The sequence below is a fragment of the Nesoenas mayeri genome, assembly GCF_963082525.1.
Source record: "Nesoenas mayeri genome assembly, chromosome: 3".
Classification (NCBI taxonomy): domain Eukaryota; kingdom Metazoa; phylum Chordata; class Aves; order Columbiformes; family Columbidae; genus Nesoenas; species Nesoenas mayeri.
Genome location: NC_137544.1, coordinates 66,921,494 through 66,939,405, shown reverse-complemented (window position 1 = coordinate 66,939,405; position 17,912 = coordinate 66,921,494). Strand labels below are relative to the sequence as shown.

The following is a 17,912-nucleotide window of genomic DNA, read 5'->3' as shown; positions in this document are numbered from 1 at the left end:
TTATTTGAGGAGACATGGTAAACCATATATTCTTATGCTCCTGCAGCTACCTGAACTAAGATATATTTCCTGTCTTGTTTCATAATGTAACATTGTTTTTGAGGTAAAGTTTAATAAATGGACTAAAAGGAGAAGTTACTATTAAATTATATAGACTTAAACTTTGGAAAGAATCACAATTTCAAAGTAAAATAAAAGACTGAAATATAAATATTTTATAGGCATGATATATTGGTTGGGAGTTTTCTAATTCTTTGTGGGGGAATATGACTAGTTTCAGCTTGTGTTTTCTGATTCTATAGACACTTGTCCTTGGGTTATTACTAAACAACAAAACCTGTTTTCTTCATCCACATTAATACATATTATACAAAGCATATTTTACTATATTTTGCAAGATAAATACACTGCATTACAAAATTAGTCCGCTCAGCCCACATAATACATTCATAACTTTAACAAATAATCTCTGAGTGTACCAGTCATAATGTATTTAAGAATATTTGGCCATATTTTATGGTTGTGACATGATTTCCTAATGTCTGCCAGGAGACGTAAAATCTCCTGCCATGTTCAGCAGTCCTGTGTCTTGCTGCCCTGTGACCAGCTGTGGCACCAGTTGTGAAGTTCCAGCCCCACAGAAGCCACCAATAAAGTTCTCCAAATTGCTTCAAGGGAGGCAAGTTTTCACTTTAAGTTGGTAGCAAAACTTAATTACTGTCTTGCATGTTAAGTGAAGAGAAAGTAAAAAAAGGGGGTCCTAATACCTTTCCCCCCCCACACACTGGATGTCTATTTTTAAAATTATTAATGCTAATGTTCATCAAGGAATATGACCTCTTGGCTGACTATTAATATTCCCTGTATTTGCTTTACTTTTAGAAGAGTACTGACATCTTTGTTCATTCAGCCAAAGCAAATAAAAAAAGAAGGTAAAGAAGTAATTTGACATGAACAAAGTTCAGGTGATTTTTGACCCATGTAATTTAATTAACCCCTGAACAAAGTTTAAAATGACTTGCAATCTTTTTTCAAGGTTTGTTTCATACAGCACTGAAGTTAGTCTTAATTTTGGAAAAAAACCCAAACCTAACAGGCTCATGAATGTTTTCAACATTTGTTTCAAATGTGCTTATGTGCTTTATTTTTTTTTTTAAACTCAAAATGTATTCAACACAAGGCAGAGCTGATAGAAACCTGAAAATGTGTCTTAAGGCTGTGTCAGCAGACACTTCTCTTTCAGTACATTATTTTTATTAGGTAGGTTTTTATTAATAAAAGATATGGAATTAAGCATTTGCTATCTATTCATAATTACTCTCTTATTGTGGTAGAGGATTATTGATTTATCAACAGAATACATATTAGAAAACTGAAAAGTAATATATGTGAAATCACAGAATGGTACAGTCACAGGGCTAGATTTTTTCCTTCAAAAAATAGCTGAAATAACTCCAGTGAAAACAACTTTGTTATTTCAGATTGACAGTGTTAAAAAAAGGCAAAACTCAACAAATTAAAATGTTGCAATTATAGATATTGAAATTAAATTTTTTACATGCCATAAACATTGCCCTAATAAAATCACAATGCAAATAGAAAAAATGAGTGCTATAACTTCATGAGTATATTAAAACATATGCGACTGAATTTTTTGTATACAGCATATTTTTGGTAATGCATTCTTGGAAACACAGGAATTAATGCAGTAGAACCATGATTCCTCAAAGAAGGTAAGTTCAAAAGGCATTTAAATGCTTTGCTGAATTAGAATGAAGATGCATAAAAACAGGTCACATTAAGTTACTTGACTTGCGACATATTGCTTTAGAGTTTATTGTTTACTGTATAAAGCAGTTTGCTTGCTTACCCACATTTTCCTTTTGTGGATGATGTGTGCATCTTCCACATTTTCCTAAGGCTGTTCAGTTACTGGAATATTTTATACATTATGATGGTGGATGGAAGGGGAAATATGGATGACCCAAGTCATAACAGAATTTTAAATTAAAAAAAACCCAACCAAACAAAAAAAACCCCAAAACCAAAACAAAACCCAAAATAAATAAACAAACAAAAAAAACCCCAAACAAACAAACAAAAAAAAACCCAAAAAAAAGAAGAAGAAGAAAAGAAAACCCAAGTGGTGAATAAGGCACATTTCTAGAGAAAAAGACAAAAGACTACTGGATGATATATTCTCCCAAACTTTTCAATATGAAATAGAAGTATTTTTTTAATACTACAGATGCTGACCATTTCTCTTGACCATCAAAGTGAAAAAGGGGGAGGAATGGAACAAATGAAGTGAAATTCTCTATGAATTTAGAGAAAATGGATTTCTGATATTACTGAAGCATGGAAAACAAAATTAGTTAAGTATGTGGAAAATAGAAAAAATGATAATTTGGCAGAATAGAAATTGGAAAGAGTCTTCAAACATAATCCTTTTCAAATGGAAGATTTCAGATTGCTTTAGTCTTCTGTCAAAACAAGTAAGAATCCTCCATGGCAATGTGTTTTTTTTTCTGGAAGAAAAGGAGGATGAGTTTATTAGAATGTATTCATAATTACTCCAGAATAACTGAGTCAGAAATAAAAGATCTACAAAACAAGACAATTTGCTTGAATAAAATAGGCAACTTTTCTGACAGTTTTAGTGTCAGCTAATGAGCCATGAGACAGAGAATACTTACTTTCAGAAGGCAATAAATAAAAGGAAGATTGCCGTGTGAGCAGATGGGGTGGAAACTATTAATTTCCAAGTAGTCTCAGGTAAAGAAACGAGCTGTGAGGTGGCTTTTGGAAATGGTGAGGATGGGGCTAGAGGGCAGGAGGTCCAACCAAGCTGGGAGCTGGATGGGATTAGGTCCCTGGATGTGTATAGGTACACAGGTGTGTCTATAAAATGATTATTTGGCTTTTTTTTTTTTTCCTGGGAAATGGAATGTTGGTGTGTACTAAATATTCTTGGTAGCAACACCTTAGTGGTGACAAATGCTCTTTAGGACACTGATTAAGAGGCTTGAATTTGTTTTAAAAAAAAGTTTTGTTTCTTTTTCCCAAATCAGGATGCTGGCTCCAGGCAGCCTGTCCAGATGCGTGCACCCTGGTGTGCGACATCTGTGTCCCCACTGGCTGCCACATCCTCTCCTCAGCCACCGCTGGGATGCTGTTCTGCTCATCAGGCTCTGGGCTGCGAACTCTGTTTACAAAACAAATAGCGGGTGGTGACTGTGGGATGCTGGAAGAGCTTCCCCAGTGTTGCTGTAAAGGCAGCGATGTGCCAGCAGAGCTGACAGCAGAGTAGAGACACCTTCCATAGACCAGGTTGCTTAAAGCCTCATCCAACCTGGCCTGGAACACTACCAGGGATGAGGCATCCACAGCTTCTCTGGGCAGCCTGTTCCAGTGCCTCACCACCCTCACAGTGAAGAATTTCTTCCTTATATCTAATCTACATCTACCCTCTTTCAGTTTAAAGTCACTACCACTTGTCCTTTCACTACATGCCTTTGTAAAAAAGTCCCTCTCCAGCTTTCTGGTATTTCAAAGCATTTTTTCTGTGCATCCTTCATACTGCAGTAACAGTGTAAAAACATGCAGCACAAATTATAAAGCTGCAATATAAATTGACATGGCCAGCCACTCTGTCTGGCTTCTTGCACTTAGGGGTGATCAGAGACTCACAATTTACCCACCAGGCATCCCAAAGGACAAGCAGAAATACAGTACTGACATACAACTCTCAGACCTTTCTTTGAAGTCAGTTGTTGTTTTTTCTTATTCTTCACATGCTCTGTTAAGTTTGCTGTCATCAACAATATCTTTCTCACCTTGATGTTTCATAGATCACTTATCTGCAGTGAAATCTCTGTGTCGAATCATGCTCTTCATCCAGCAAGGTTTTAAGTCTGTCCCTTGCAGGGAACCCCAAGTGTCTGCCGGGTCATGTAGAGCTCCTGGAGAAATACGTCCAGGCTCTTGCTCTGCTGCCACTTTCTGTCCCTCAGCCCTGGCAGCTTCTTCCTGTGTTATACACCTCACCTCTAGCCAGGATGTGATGGGATCTCTGCAGTATTCTGTGGAGCTCAGCAGACACCAAACTACAATTCACTTTCTTGTGTAAGACTGAAGAGTCTAAAGGGCTGCTGCAGATGCTTGGTGCTTCATACCCCCTTTAGGTGGTTTTCTGGAGGTGCTGGGGTGGGGACAGCAAGTATAAGGTTCCAGTATAGGTTGGGGAATGACCTATTGGAGAGGAGCATAGGGGAAAGGGACCTGGGGGTCCTGGTGGACAACAGGATGACCATGAGCCAGCACTGTGCCCTTGTGGCCAGGAAGGCCAATGGCATCCTGGGGTGTATTAGAAGGGGGTGGTTAGCAGGTCGAGAGAGGTTCTCCTTCCCCTCTACTCTGCCCTGGTGAGACAACACCTGGAATATTGTGTCCAGTTGTGGGCCTCTCAGTTCAAGAAGGACAGGGAACTGCTGGAGAGAGTCCAGCGTAGGGCAACGAAGATGATTAAGGGAGTGGAGCATCTCCCTTATGAGGAAAGGCTGAGGGAGCTGGGGTTCTTTAGCTTGGAGGAGACTGAGGGGTGACCTTATTCATATTTACAAATATATAATGGGTGAGTGTCATGAGGATGGAGCCAGGCTCTTCTTGGTGATAGGACAAGGGGTAATGGGTTCAAACTGGAATACAAGAGGTTCCACTTAAATTTGAGAAGAAACTTCTTCTCAGTGGGGGCAACAGAACACTAGAACAGGCTGCCCAGGGGGGTTGTGGAGTCTCCGACACTGGAGACATTCACAACCCGCCTGGACGCCTTCCTGTGTAGCCTCGTCTAGGTGTTCCTGCTCCATCAGGGGGATTGGACTAGATGATCTTCCGAGGTCCCTTCCCATCCCTAACATACTGTGATTCTGTGATGCTCTTGTGTGGGGAGGAGAAAGAGCAGGAAGGTTTTCATCAACCTGAAGGGATCCTATGAAACAGGAAGCCTATGTCAGACATACGACCATAAGAGGACAGATGTGTACTGCTAGTTCGAAGTAGGGAAGGTGGAGATGCAAGAAGAAGGAGGAATATGAGGGTAAAATGATAGCTGACAAACCAGACAGGTGCAGATGTTTGTGAAGCACATTGCAATAATTTCTATAGCAGAAGTATGATGGCCATCAGTGCAGGAATTCTGAAGGAATCCTGCATGTTATGGCATAGAAGTCCTTTAGAACTTTCCTTGGAGATCAGTCCCAGCCAGGCTGTGCAGAAAAGTGCTAGACTGGTACTGTGATTATCACAATAATATTAATGTCTAACCATTTTGATATTGCTTGGTATTACAGACATTTAGAATAACACTTCCATGGTGTCACTTCATTGTATGACACCGCTAGCTAGGTCTGGCTGCCTTTCACAATATGGATTGTGAACAGCTGAACAGAGGATAGACAACAGTGTTGGGGACTGTTCAGCGGGAGTGGAGAAGTAGTGTGGGGCTCATATAAAACTTAGAGATCAAAATCTGAGCATGTATTGATGATATTTAGCTGCCTGAGAGTTTGTGAAAGGAGGTGGAGACAGTGTATATGAGATGCATCTCACAAAGTCATGGAGCTAAAATGGTTTGATTCATGTGGCTAAAAATATACTTGAAGATGACTTTTGTTTTTTACTATTATCAGCTATTCATCTCAACAGTTCAAGATAGCAGGCCATGGAGATCATAGGAATAAAATAAAAGAATAAATATTTAAAATTTGAAAAACAATGAGTAAACAGAGATGGATTTTGACTAATGACCTACACAGGATATAATGTCATGGGTTCAGAGTTGTGCAGGCTAATTCTCTAGTGATGAATCTTAACTGCAAGGTTTTATAAACTTACCCTGACTAGGGGATAAGCTTCAGGATAGAAACAAGAACTAGTTGCCATTGGAAATCTGCCTGTGATGTAGGGGGAAAGAGGGAAGCTGGAGCAGGAGGCAGGGCTGACAAAGTGCCTGAGGATTGCTGCCCAACTAGATTTTGAATCAAGGTAGGTAAGCTTCCTTTCAGTCTCATGAAGCTCTATGAATGGCAACGCCTGCACCAGCAAGTGACAGAGATCCAAAATCCCCCTAGCCAGGATAACAATATTTTGCAGCACCTTTTTTATTCTTAAGCAGCATGCTTTTAAATACTTCTAATATAGTTCTTTGTAGTGGCTTCCTGGCTTGAAAGCCAAAGAAGAGGTTGCATTTCTCAAAAATGTTCTCTCTGTGGTTTTTCTAAGAAATTCTTGACTAGTTTGGGAGTTCAGTTTATAAGTGTGTTTGTAGCACTAATATCACTGCCTGTAACAGAATGTGATGCTTCGCGATTTTTTACAGGAGGAGTGAAGTCTTCCATGCCAGCTGACTGAATTTATTTGTTTGAAAATCCAAGCCAAAATGATTCACTCATTCCTAAGAACAAGAATAATGGAAAACCCATAATTTGCCTACACCCAGAAATAAAAATCAGGCAATTTGGAGCAATTCAGGCCAGAGTAAAAAATGACCTTCTTCATACTGAGTGTTCCTGACTGCTCTGGGCTGGAGCAAATGTTGACACATCTCTCTGCTTCCAGTGCTCTTTTCACTAGAATCAAGCGGGAGTGGAAGGAGTGGTCCAGCTCAAAGCTACAAGGAAGACAGACAGACTGATGATGGACCTGGTTATGGCAGGTTTCACAGTGAAGAGAAAGGAAGTTTCATGGGAGAGATACAGGAAAGGTAGGCTGCAAGGAAAAAAAAGAAAACTGAGAGTAGTTGGGTAGGGATGTGGGAATGAGTGCTCAGGAGAGCTGAAGTTTGGGAAGCAAGCAATGGGTAGCGGTGAGCGGGATGGGAGCAATTTGCAGCTTCCTAGTCATGGACCAGGATGAAGGATGGGTGAGAAGCAAAGGAAGGAAACTGAGGCTGAAACTGTTGGGTGCAGTAAGGGGAAAACCCAGGAATGGTATGAGAAAATCAGCACTCACATGTCGGGAAAAGGAGGAAGAGTGTGAGGAAGCAAGGTGACATAGGATGGAAAAAAACTATGCAAAAAAAAGCTGTGCAGGCACTTTCTTGTTTTGTGTGCATCATTGTGGTTGCTACAAGCACCTGCCAGCAGTGGTGTTTGCCGCAGGAACACTGTTTGGCAAGTGCCGTTTGCTTCCTTGTCTCCCTCTCCCAGGGGCTGTCTTGAGTCAAGTCTGTTTTCACAAACAGCACTGCTTCCAGCATTCAACACCAGCAGGACTGGACATGTAGTCTTTGTGAAGTTCTTCCACTGTGCTTGTGCACGTGCATTTTGCATATGGGAAGGGCTTTAATATCTGGCATTTGGAGTTGCAGAGAACACAGAATGGCCGTTAAAGATCAATTGGAGTTACGAGGGTCAATAACCTCTGAAACTTGGGAACACAAGTTTGAAAAATAGATACAAGCAAAACTAAATTAATATGCTTTCTGCCTCTGGCAGACTTCAGCAATACTGTCAAAATGAGAGGAAAAAAAAAAAAAAGAAGAAAAAGCTGGTTTGAAAATTTTCTAAATGGAAGGGCAAAAAAAAGTTTTTGAAATGTAGGAATTCTGAAGACAGACATAATTGTATTTCTCTCACCTAGCACTTCTTGCTTACTGTAATGGCAGTGGCTGTTTAATTTTGAGGAAGCAGGAAATCCCTCCCATTTCTCACTGTCATCCCCAGAAGCCTTTCACCCGTTAATACCCAACAGATGACTAGGCTACCGTTCCATCTCATGGCAGCAGGACACTGTTGTTTGACTCTCCCCAGCCAGGCTCCTGGTCCCTTCCTGCCTCCACTGCTTGGCCCTTGCAGGAGATGAGTCTCCCAGGGACACAGCTAAAATGCCAGTTCACCTGTATGGAAAACTGCAAAATGTTCAGAAGGTGGCCTTTTCCATGAAAAAGTGTTATCACAAAAAAAAGTCACTTTCCCCACTGGAAGAATTCCTGGTCCTCCCCATTCCAGTGGTGGGAGAAGCAAGAGCATAAAGATGTCACTTTTGACTTGTGGCCAGTGTCTCAGTGAGTTCACCTGGCTTCGATGAAGTGCTTCACTGAAGGATTTCCATTCAGTATGTTGTTATACCCAGAAGATGGGAGGAAGTGCAGCTTTGGAGAACAGCTGAGAATCCTGTGTCTCCTCTGTATAATAGAGAATTTTGTTTTCTAGTTCCTAAATGAAACAGGCATTTTAAAAGTCTTTTCTATGTGTGTTCAATGAAAGATAATTATAATATTGCAAGGATATGCTAAACAAAATAAACTACTAAATTTAATAAATTAATGCTTCTTACAGGAAGAAAAATTACTGGTGATTACCACACGTCCTTAGCAGCATCAATGGTATAATTCACACAATATAAAATTATTGTTTGCACTACTGTTTTGAAAAGGAAAATTTAATTAATGTCAAATATTTATTGTTCCATTTTACAAATTCCAGTGCTCTTGTAACTAGATATTTCCTCCTTGCCACCCCAAATCCTGCAAGTTTGCCAGCTTTTTAGTTACAAACATGTGTAACAATATGCTTTTTTTACATACTTTGGCCTTTATTTCTGTCATAGTTAAACCTCCAAAATACATTTGCAAGCTACTTATCTGCCAAAGAAAAAAGTATTTTTTTATACTAGAATAACATTTATTTTGCTCTATGGTCCAAGGTTCCAGTTCTGGAAAGATTTAGCACTAAAGTGTTTATTCTCTTTAAAAGTAAGGTAATTATAGCTGCCCACCCACCTTTAGAAAGTTCTTTAAAATTTTCACAGATGAAGCACTAGAGAATTGTGATTTTTATATTTGGTTACATAAAAGACTCCCTATAATTTGTTGATTTTTTTCTTTAGAAAATTTTGGAAATACAGTTCTATGTTATTTGCTTCTAGTTTTGCTTTTAGCTTACAATGAACCGTAACGATGTTTATTTCTCAGACAGACTGTAATTTTCACATCCCCCAAACTGCAATCTTTTCATTTTAAAAAAGTCCTTGTTAAAGCTGTTCTGAAAAGTCTCTTATAGATGACCACGTACCTTCTGTGGCCTTGGAGAACAAATTTCTGAACACGGTGCACTTTAAACAAATATTTCACAAGTGAGACTATGCTTGTCTTAGGGTTGTAGCCAGAAATTTAGTTTTACCACTCCATTGTTTTTCAGCCAGGCACAGGTTAGTGATCTTGTTATTCGATGTTAAACAGAAAAAGCCTTCTCATTATAACATTCATATTTTTATAACAATAAGAGTGAAAAATAGCAGCAGCAGCACAACTGCCCAAGTCTCTGCCATTACCTCTTGTGCATTGGGAAGCTGTAATTTGGCTCCTGGAGAAGAATGAAGGTTTGCAAGGGATCTGAGAGTGACCAGTTGCCAGTATTTGTCTTCTGATCACCTTGACTACTTTTTGAGAACCTACTGCGAGAACAACCCTGTAATTAATGAACATGATGGTGATGTACTCCCTTAATCAGTGCCTATGCTATAGACTTTAAGCACAGGTTTAGCAGCATTGCTCATACGTAAATTAAATTAACATTCTAAAGAAAATTGTCAGAATACAAAAATACTATGATGTCATCAACAGAAAATAAACACTGTGCTGTCCACCAAATAATAGTCCTGTTGATGACAACAAAATCATACTGTGGCTTGTTTCTAATAAGCACATTTATTTGCAAAAGTTTTAAAAATAACTTACTAATAGCTACAAATATAATTAGTCTATATTAAATTTCAGTAAAATAAATAATACTTACTTGTGATTTATTAATTGATAATAATAAGACTGTGCTCTGACATGGTACTTCCTATGGCAGGATGTAAAAGGACAAAGGCAAAGGACTGCTGGCCCGATGTTTCTGTTATCTTACACAGAGCAACTGCAATAAAGTGAAGTAACTTGCTGAAAAATGCAGCAAACCACGAGGCAGATGGATCGCTGCACCCTCTGATTCTGTCCTGGTGCTGTGTGGTATCTGGACCTGATCCTCCACTGCCTTTCCTGGACTCCTTTTTCAGCTGCATTTCCTGACATGAACTTATGATAGAGCATAGACTTTCCTGCACTAGAGTAAACCCTCCAATTTAATAATTGCCAAGGGAACTACATGTTTGCTTCATGGAAAGAAGATGTATTTCTTGATAAAACAGGGAAAGCAATTTCGCTCACTTGCAGTCTGAATGCCATCACTTAAACTCCAGTCTGTTTGGTAGACCATGTAAAAAGGCAATTGAAATTATGCAAGGATTGCATTTAGCAATTTTAATATTACTTTGATCCTCCCTTGTAAAATATCTGAATATCATTGTCACAAATATTTTTAAATAATCCTAAATATAGGGTGTTTATTAACATCAGTAGACCCAGAAGAATTAGAAATATAAACAGGAGATACGATAAAATCCAGTCTACAAAAAAAAGGTATTTATTCTTCAAAGACAACTGAAACAGGGTTCGCAGTTTAGTGAAAATAAGTATTTTGTCCCAGGCAAGAAATTGGAGACCAAATGACAGAGAAATATAACTTCTAAAAAAGCAAATATATATTGGTGAGTTCCATACCATGTAGCAGGTCACTCAGTAAACATTGTTAAGTGTAAAGGGTCTGCAATACCTCTGAAATGAGTACAAGCTTATATAAGGAGCCCTAAGACTAATGTCTGGGAAAACTTACAGGCATTCTTAAATCAGAAAATAGTCCTCAGAAAATTTTGGAAAGCTTCATATTTACATGCAGAAGTGCCCTTGAGAGAAGTGGAAGCAAGTTTACATTTCATAGTGGAGTTTACAAGCCACATCCAGCAAAGATGGGGTTAGTTCAGGCAACAATTAGTGACCAGATGATAATGGGCCAAGCAGCCATCTGGAAAAGAAGGAAATAAAAGCTGAATGCATTAGGAGAGATGAAGGGCAAGGGGACAGGATTAGAAAAACTGACAGGAAAATATTGACTGTATAAATAAAGAACAGCCAAAAGAATCAGGAGACAAAATGCTACTGGTGCTGTTGCTATCAGGCAGCGAAACTTGGAGGTGCTCCCGAGGATGCTCAGTTGGTGCTTCAAAGATTGCCAAAATAATTCTGTCAGCTGGCCACTAACACAGAACTACAGGATCAACACATTTTACACGATACATCAAATAGATGCTTTTTTTCAATGCCATTTGATTTCAATATCAGATGCAAAGAAGCGAGCCCAGCATTGTTAGCCAGAGGTGGCTGGCCATGTAGTGTGGGTACCTCTGGAAGGAGCAGCATCCTGAAGGGCTGAAGGCATCCAACCCCCAGGGTGTCAGAATTTGCCCTGGTAAGGCCTGGTGCATTTAACTCAATGAAAATATTAAACTATGTTATCTGTCAATGTAGGCATCAAAAAGAGTTCTGTCGTGGAGTCTCATTCCTTGTGCTAAGAAAATGTGGGCATTGATAAGAACAGCCCAGTTATTAGTGTAGTAGAAATTATCTTTGAGTAGCTTGGTTTTCACTCCCTGTTGGAAACAGCCCACAGGACTGGGTTCTCTTTATATCTTTGGTATACATTTTCTGAATGCAATTATTGATTGAAACTTGCTTTAATTTTATTGCTAGTAATTTAGCTAAGTACTGAGATAAAGAAACTTGTTTCTAGCAACAACAACAAAAACAACAAAAGGGTATTGGACTGTAATAGGGCCTGATATTCTGTTAACCAATTAAGATTTTTATTCTGGGGCCAAGAAATACACATTTGCCTTTAACAGAATGACCGACAAAATTGATATCAGTGAGCCAATCTGATAAAGGTCAACTATTGAAAACCCAGTCTGTCAGTACACAAAATAAGTGACCTGGGCAGTCAGAAGTTCATTTGTTGTTTTGAAAGGAAAATGCACTATTTTCATAGATGCATCTGTTGTTCATCAATTACAAAACTTTTAATGAAATTTTATGGTGGAAATATTAATATCATCTTTCCTAATGATACTTCTTGTTCATTGAGTATTCTTCGGATATCTTGACAGCACAAACTTGGTTTAGATAAAATGACAGGTTCTAAACCCTTTAAAGTGTTATTTATTTTTGCTTCAGTCAAACAACTCTTCCAAACTGCTAAACTGGCTAAATAAAACTGATAGGGGTGGAAAAGATCAATATGGAGACTATTCCTAAGACAGGCAATAATTTTGCATAAAGATTTACATTTCAGATTGCAAAATAAAACTTTATCTACTTTTTGTTTACCTAAATTGGAAAATATTTCAAACTGGTTTAACTCTCTGTAGAGATTCGGGCTAGAAACTGTAACAGAAGGAGCTGCTGCAGCAGAACCCATCGATGCTGCCTCGTGGCTGGTGGTCACCCAAGGGAGGAGACAGTGTTAGGTGCCACAGGTAGGGGACAGTTGTAGAGTAACTTTCCTACACAAGGAATTTTGAACTGGAATAGCTTGTCAGTACAAAGAAATTCCTTTATGTTCTTGGTTAGGAGGTAATTTATTTATCATGGTCTTGCTTGTATCCCTTTAAGAAAAGAATTTTTTGTATGTCACCCTCTAAATGCAATTGCTTGCAATACCGTCAGCTGGACACAGATTTAACTCTAGAGTCAGCTTAAACAGTTGCATCAGCACATTGATCTAAACCTCTCTGTGCCATGTCTGCCCTGAGGGAGTATTTTGTGTCTGCTGCAGCGTTCCTCAGACCAGGGAACAAATAGTATTTCAAGATGTACATAGCTCTTGTTTTTGTAGAAGTTTCAGGAACTTGCAGCTCCTAGTAAAACTACCACACAAACTAGATGTTCTGTCTTAATAGGTAAATTTATGCATTTATTCTTTTAACATCTGTTTTTCTTTTATAAAGTACCAGACATGTACATTCTTTATTTGAAAGAGTGAAGCTGCTCCCTCTACTAAGCTGCAGGAGTCTTCAGCTGTGTCTTTTGTCCTCTCACTTTCCACAGTTCTGGCATCCATTATCTGCAGTCACGTCTTTTATAAGGATGATGGTTTTTGCATCCATGCTCTCCCTTTCACATAAAAGTGAAAACCACTGTCATGATTTTACAAAGATTTTAAAGGACTGAAGATTTATTCTGTCTTTAAGAAAGGATATAATAATCTTTTAATAGAGGTGGGAATTTCATGTGTGGCTTTGCAGAATGAATTACATGAATGCAGTGTAAAAGCACCTTAGTAATAATGCCAAGTATTTCTGCTTACATGATTTCTGTAAATAAATACGGTTAGTGAAATTGCCTGCTAATTCTTCTATTGCTCAAGTGGTGCCAGTTTCAGCAGCTTGAAAATACAAGTTTATCGTCTTTTTTAAAATCCTGATTTTATGCTTATTTTATTTTCTACTTCTGTCCCCTTATTAAGCTGGAGAACAGCAGAAGTATTTCTGGTTTAGGTGCTTGTTTGTGAGCAGAATCTTCACAAATGTCAGCATTACTGTAGAGAAGATATTGACACCTGTAGGTTGCCAAACAAGCAAGATAGTATTTTTCCTCAGTTTATATAGTGACACTGTGCTATGAATACATGTGAGCACATACATACGTATTAGCAGTACTTGTATACATATGTGTGGCACTGAGAAAAGAGTGTGTATGAAGCTTCAGTTTTATCTAAGGATATGTCAGCTTCTCTGTAAGTGGTTTGACAGGAGTCAAGTTGGCTGTATTTTGGGGCCTGAAGCCCACAGTTTTAGACGTCACCTCAATCTCTTTCTTTCAATGTCCCTGGATGACACAGTGGACGTTTGTCTGGCAGCTTGCTCTACCTCAATTTTCCACTGTCCAATAGACCTCCGGGGCTTTGTGTGATCTTTCTTCCTTTCTTTCCTATCTTTGTCCTTAGTGTCACCAAGGGGACAGGGGGAGAGAAACCGAATGTTGGTACCTTGATTCCTGTCCCACAAGGACTCGCCCCATGTGGCTGTGAAGGAAGGGTTTGGTTGCCCTAATCCATTTAAAAGAAGTTGGTTTCTTGGACTAACACAGCTTTTCAATTGCAATTTTATCTCCTGCTCCAGTCCCAGAGGTTCAGGAACATGTGGCCTCCCCCAAAAATCCTGAAGTGAGGCACAAAAAACAGCAAAGGTGCAGAAGCTCCTGATGACACATTTTTTAAGCCTGATTTCTGATTTCCTTCTGAGTGTATGTGTGTGTGCATGCATGAGTGTAACAGTGGTGATGGCTGCGGCACACTTTCTTGAACCTAGAAAAGGACAAGAAATGAACAATTTTGGCCTGGCATTGGAAAATATGGCTGCCTTCTTACGGTGTGGAGTATGGTCATTTACAAACCCTGGACTTCACTCCTGGTTTTCTATTTCATGGTCCCTGTATCTTTTGTGCACGTACTCTGAGCTATTTTAAAATGTGTTTTCCATAGCTGACCTATACTTCAATATATTTAGATATGTTAGTCTTCAGTAATAGTGCAATTGTTGAAGAGCAGAAAGAACTACAGAAACAGTCTAAAAATATTTAAAAAGAAGCATAAAATATACAACAATATGTGGTCTGTGGTCTGCCTACTTGGAGAATATATGTGAAACTGTAGAACAGGGAGAATGATTATTGGCTATCAGGATGGTGTAGTCACATCTGAAATGAGTCAGGTCTGAATACATTTACCAATGATGCAAAAAACAATCAGTTTGGGAAATACTGAGTGACAAATACATCTGTCAGCTGTCACTCAGGCAAAGGATGAAAAATTTTGAAAATATTTGAAAATGTGGTTTGAGGGCTTTCCTACAGTTTGAGGAAATTGGAAGTCACAGTGAGGATGTGAAATCAACATGTAATTGAAAGCAGACAATAATTCTTCATGATTTGTGTTGGTTTGAATTGTGTGAATACAATTTCTTAGTCAGAAGTGTCTGAGAGAAGAATAACTGTTCAGAAAGCAGAACCAGAAGAAATGTGATGATACTAAAATTGTAAAATATGTTTTGTATTTTGAAACAGTTCAATAAGGACAATAAGGACTCTGCCAAGTCCTGACAATACTCCTCCAACAAATGGATGGTGGCTTTAGAAGTGATTACACTATAGAGAGAAACCTGAGATGGAGAAAATTTCTGAGGAAAGGAAGGCAATAGCTTTAAGTCCATTTTGATGCTGTGAAACTGCACAAGTTGGATAAAAGATAAGAAATACTTGGAACTATGTGATCCAAAAAATTTATTTTAAAAATTGGCCAGTTCTTTCTTGCCTTTTTTATTGTGTCTATGTATAAACAATAGAAATATTTTTCTATGCTTTTGTGTATTCAATGTGAAGGCCTCAACTTATGCACAACAAAGTGGTTTCTGTTAATTTCTCTAGGGTTGTGCTGGGTGACACCAGCCAAATAGGAGACCATAATTAATAGCTCTCTTTAAAGAACTTTTTTCTCATCGTTGGTCTGTATCACATAACGTGCACTTATTTCATGTCTTAACTCTGCGTAATATAAAAATATATGTAGATGATACATTATTAACCCAAGTAAGTTGAGGTTCTAACAGTAGTTTAGGTATTGGATCTTCAGGTGCTGGGGAATCAGAATCCACAATAGTACTTGAGCCTTAGCCTACCCAGTAGCTTTAGGTATCTCGTTTTTGAAGGTTTTGGATGACAAAATTATTCTCTTTGTGGGAAGACTCAGCAGAGGAAGAAATTAAACTATGGATTTGCAACAATAATCTTGGGCTCATGACCCTAGTCTAAATAGTTTTCAGAAAAGAGTTTAAAAGTGGAGGAAGAAATACTTTAGTTTTTCTTCCTCACTCCCTGTTTCTTGTTCTTGACCCTTTTCACTGATCTAAAGGTAACTTTTTGTTTTGTTTTGTTTTGGTTTGGTTTGGTTTTTTTTAGGAAAGAGGGAACTGAAGGAGTTAAAAATGTACTTTAAAAACTTTGTAAAAGGGACATTTACTAGGTCATTTGGGCCAACAGTAATGTCTTGATAACAGAAAAGTTTATCAACATATTTGTGCAATAGAAACGTTTCTATTAATTTTGTATTTTTTAAAAAAAAAGTAATTTTTGAGCTATTTTTGTCCCACATCAAAGCGTTTCCCCTCCGAAGTAGTTTTTCCTTGAAACGCTGAAATGTTTAATGCATCCATTTTTATGAATTGATTTGATGGTTCTCATTTATAAGAACTACATCTGTTGCTCAAGAGGAGCAAAATAAAACTAGCAGATAGCAGAGAAGGCAGAAGCAAATAAGATTTTTAAAGTCTATGTCAATTTTCATCCCATTTGCACTTTTCAATACAGGTGTCGAAATCTGTTTCTTAACAAGTATCATCTTTTAAAATTAGACTGTCCTCCTTTAAATTGCTTAAAGAAGAATTGTGTTACTTTTCTACTTCACAGACCCCCTCTTTCTTAGAAGAAAATGTAAATTGCTTCAGGAAACAGGAGGCAGAAATGGAAACACCATGTGACAGTAGGGAAGGGCCCCACTGGTGGAGGAGAGCTCATCCCCTCCAAGGTCACTTTGCTGAAACCCCACATTTCTCAGTGTTGAGATGGCAAGAAGCAACAACAAAACATGTGTTTTCCAGGGGCATAGTAATTGCCTTTAACTGTTTCAGTCCACCCCTGCCAGCCACTGTTTGCTCACTTCCAATAGATGGCTAGCTCTAAGTGATACTTTTGTTTAACTTAAATAACTGAAAGAAAACCCCTTGTATGAAACTGTTTCTACACTTGAAGATTTATAGTCCTGGGAATAAAAATAATCATCTGGACTTCATTAAGATTTTCCTGACAAGTAATTAATGCTGAAAGCATGTTTTGATCAAGCATCTACAATGCAGCAATGGTGAGTTAAAAGCAGCTAGCATTACAGAAATAGGTCTACATCGTCTCTTAAAGTTTCTTTTAGTTTTTCCAGCCCTCAGCAAATGGTGGTGCTAGTACCTTATTTTTCATTCACTGTGTTTCCTCATTTCATGGTCATATCAGCCTCTTGGTGACTGCCAATGAGAGGATCTCATCATAGCTGAAAATTCAGGAACATGTGCAAAGAAGCCACCCAAATGGGCAAGAAATTAGAATATTCTCTCTCCTGGCTTTTTGCTTTAGAATGAGAAGACTGCAGGTATGAATCTGTCAAAGTAGGTATTTTTTTGTTTTAATTTGTTTCTGTTTTGATTCATGTCTGTTATGACTTAATTGCATGTCTATTTTTATATGTACAGTAAGTCGATGTACGTTTTTCTGTGCTGCACCTATTGTACATTTGTGTTCTAGACTATGAGAGCAGGACTCTGTTTCAGTTTTTGGGAGCATTGGCTTCTGGAGCAATAATCAGTAAGATATAGGGTGCCCTTTTCCCAAAGCAGCAATGACAGCTTATCTATTGTACTCCAAGCAAAATACATTGTGTACAGCTCCCTGTGAAGTTCCATGTTGCAGAAATGCTGAAATACCCATTGGCACCAAAATAGTCTTTTATATTGTGCACTGCGTTGGGGAAGTACCTGTGAGATAACATTACCCTTAGTAATGCATAATAACTATTTTCTAGATTGAAAGTGTGTTTACTGAGTATATAAAAAAAATCTCTGTCAGCTCCAGGGTTAGGTTTGGAGAAATTTCCAGAAATTATTGATGGTTTAGAACATTTAATGTAGCAGCAAGTGCACAACTACTGTTAATTTCGCCCATTGAAAATCACAAGCTGGTAAAGCCGTTATGAGTTGTTTTGAGAGGTTCGTGTTTTATCATCATCTTGAAATTGTGTTCCTGGCTGTTAGTCACTGGGCTGCCAAAATTCAAGTGTCCTGAAGTGTGGGAGCTACTGGATGTGCAGGGCAACAACGAGAAGGAGGTTATTTTATGGCTGATCTCCCTGCATGTGCAGTGTGTTTCCCTATGATAAAGT

General features: G+C 38.4%; 1 protein-coding gene across 1 annotated transcript in view; it reads left to right on the top strand.

Annotated features, from left to right (window-relative positions):
* Nucleotides 1-17,044: 17,044 nt before the first annotated feature.
* The window catches only part of ESR1 (estrogen receptor 1), a gene marked incomplete at its 3' end in the record, with an annotated part of 182,101 nt that continues 181,233 nt past the window's right edge, over nucleotides 17,045-17,912 (top strand). Inside the window, exon 1 of the mRNA XM_080341081.1 lies at nucleotides 17,045-17,126. The remainder of the gene's footprint in view (nucleotides 17,127-17,912) is intronic.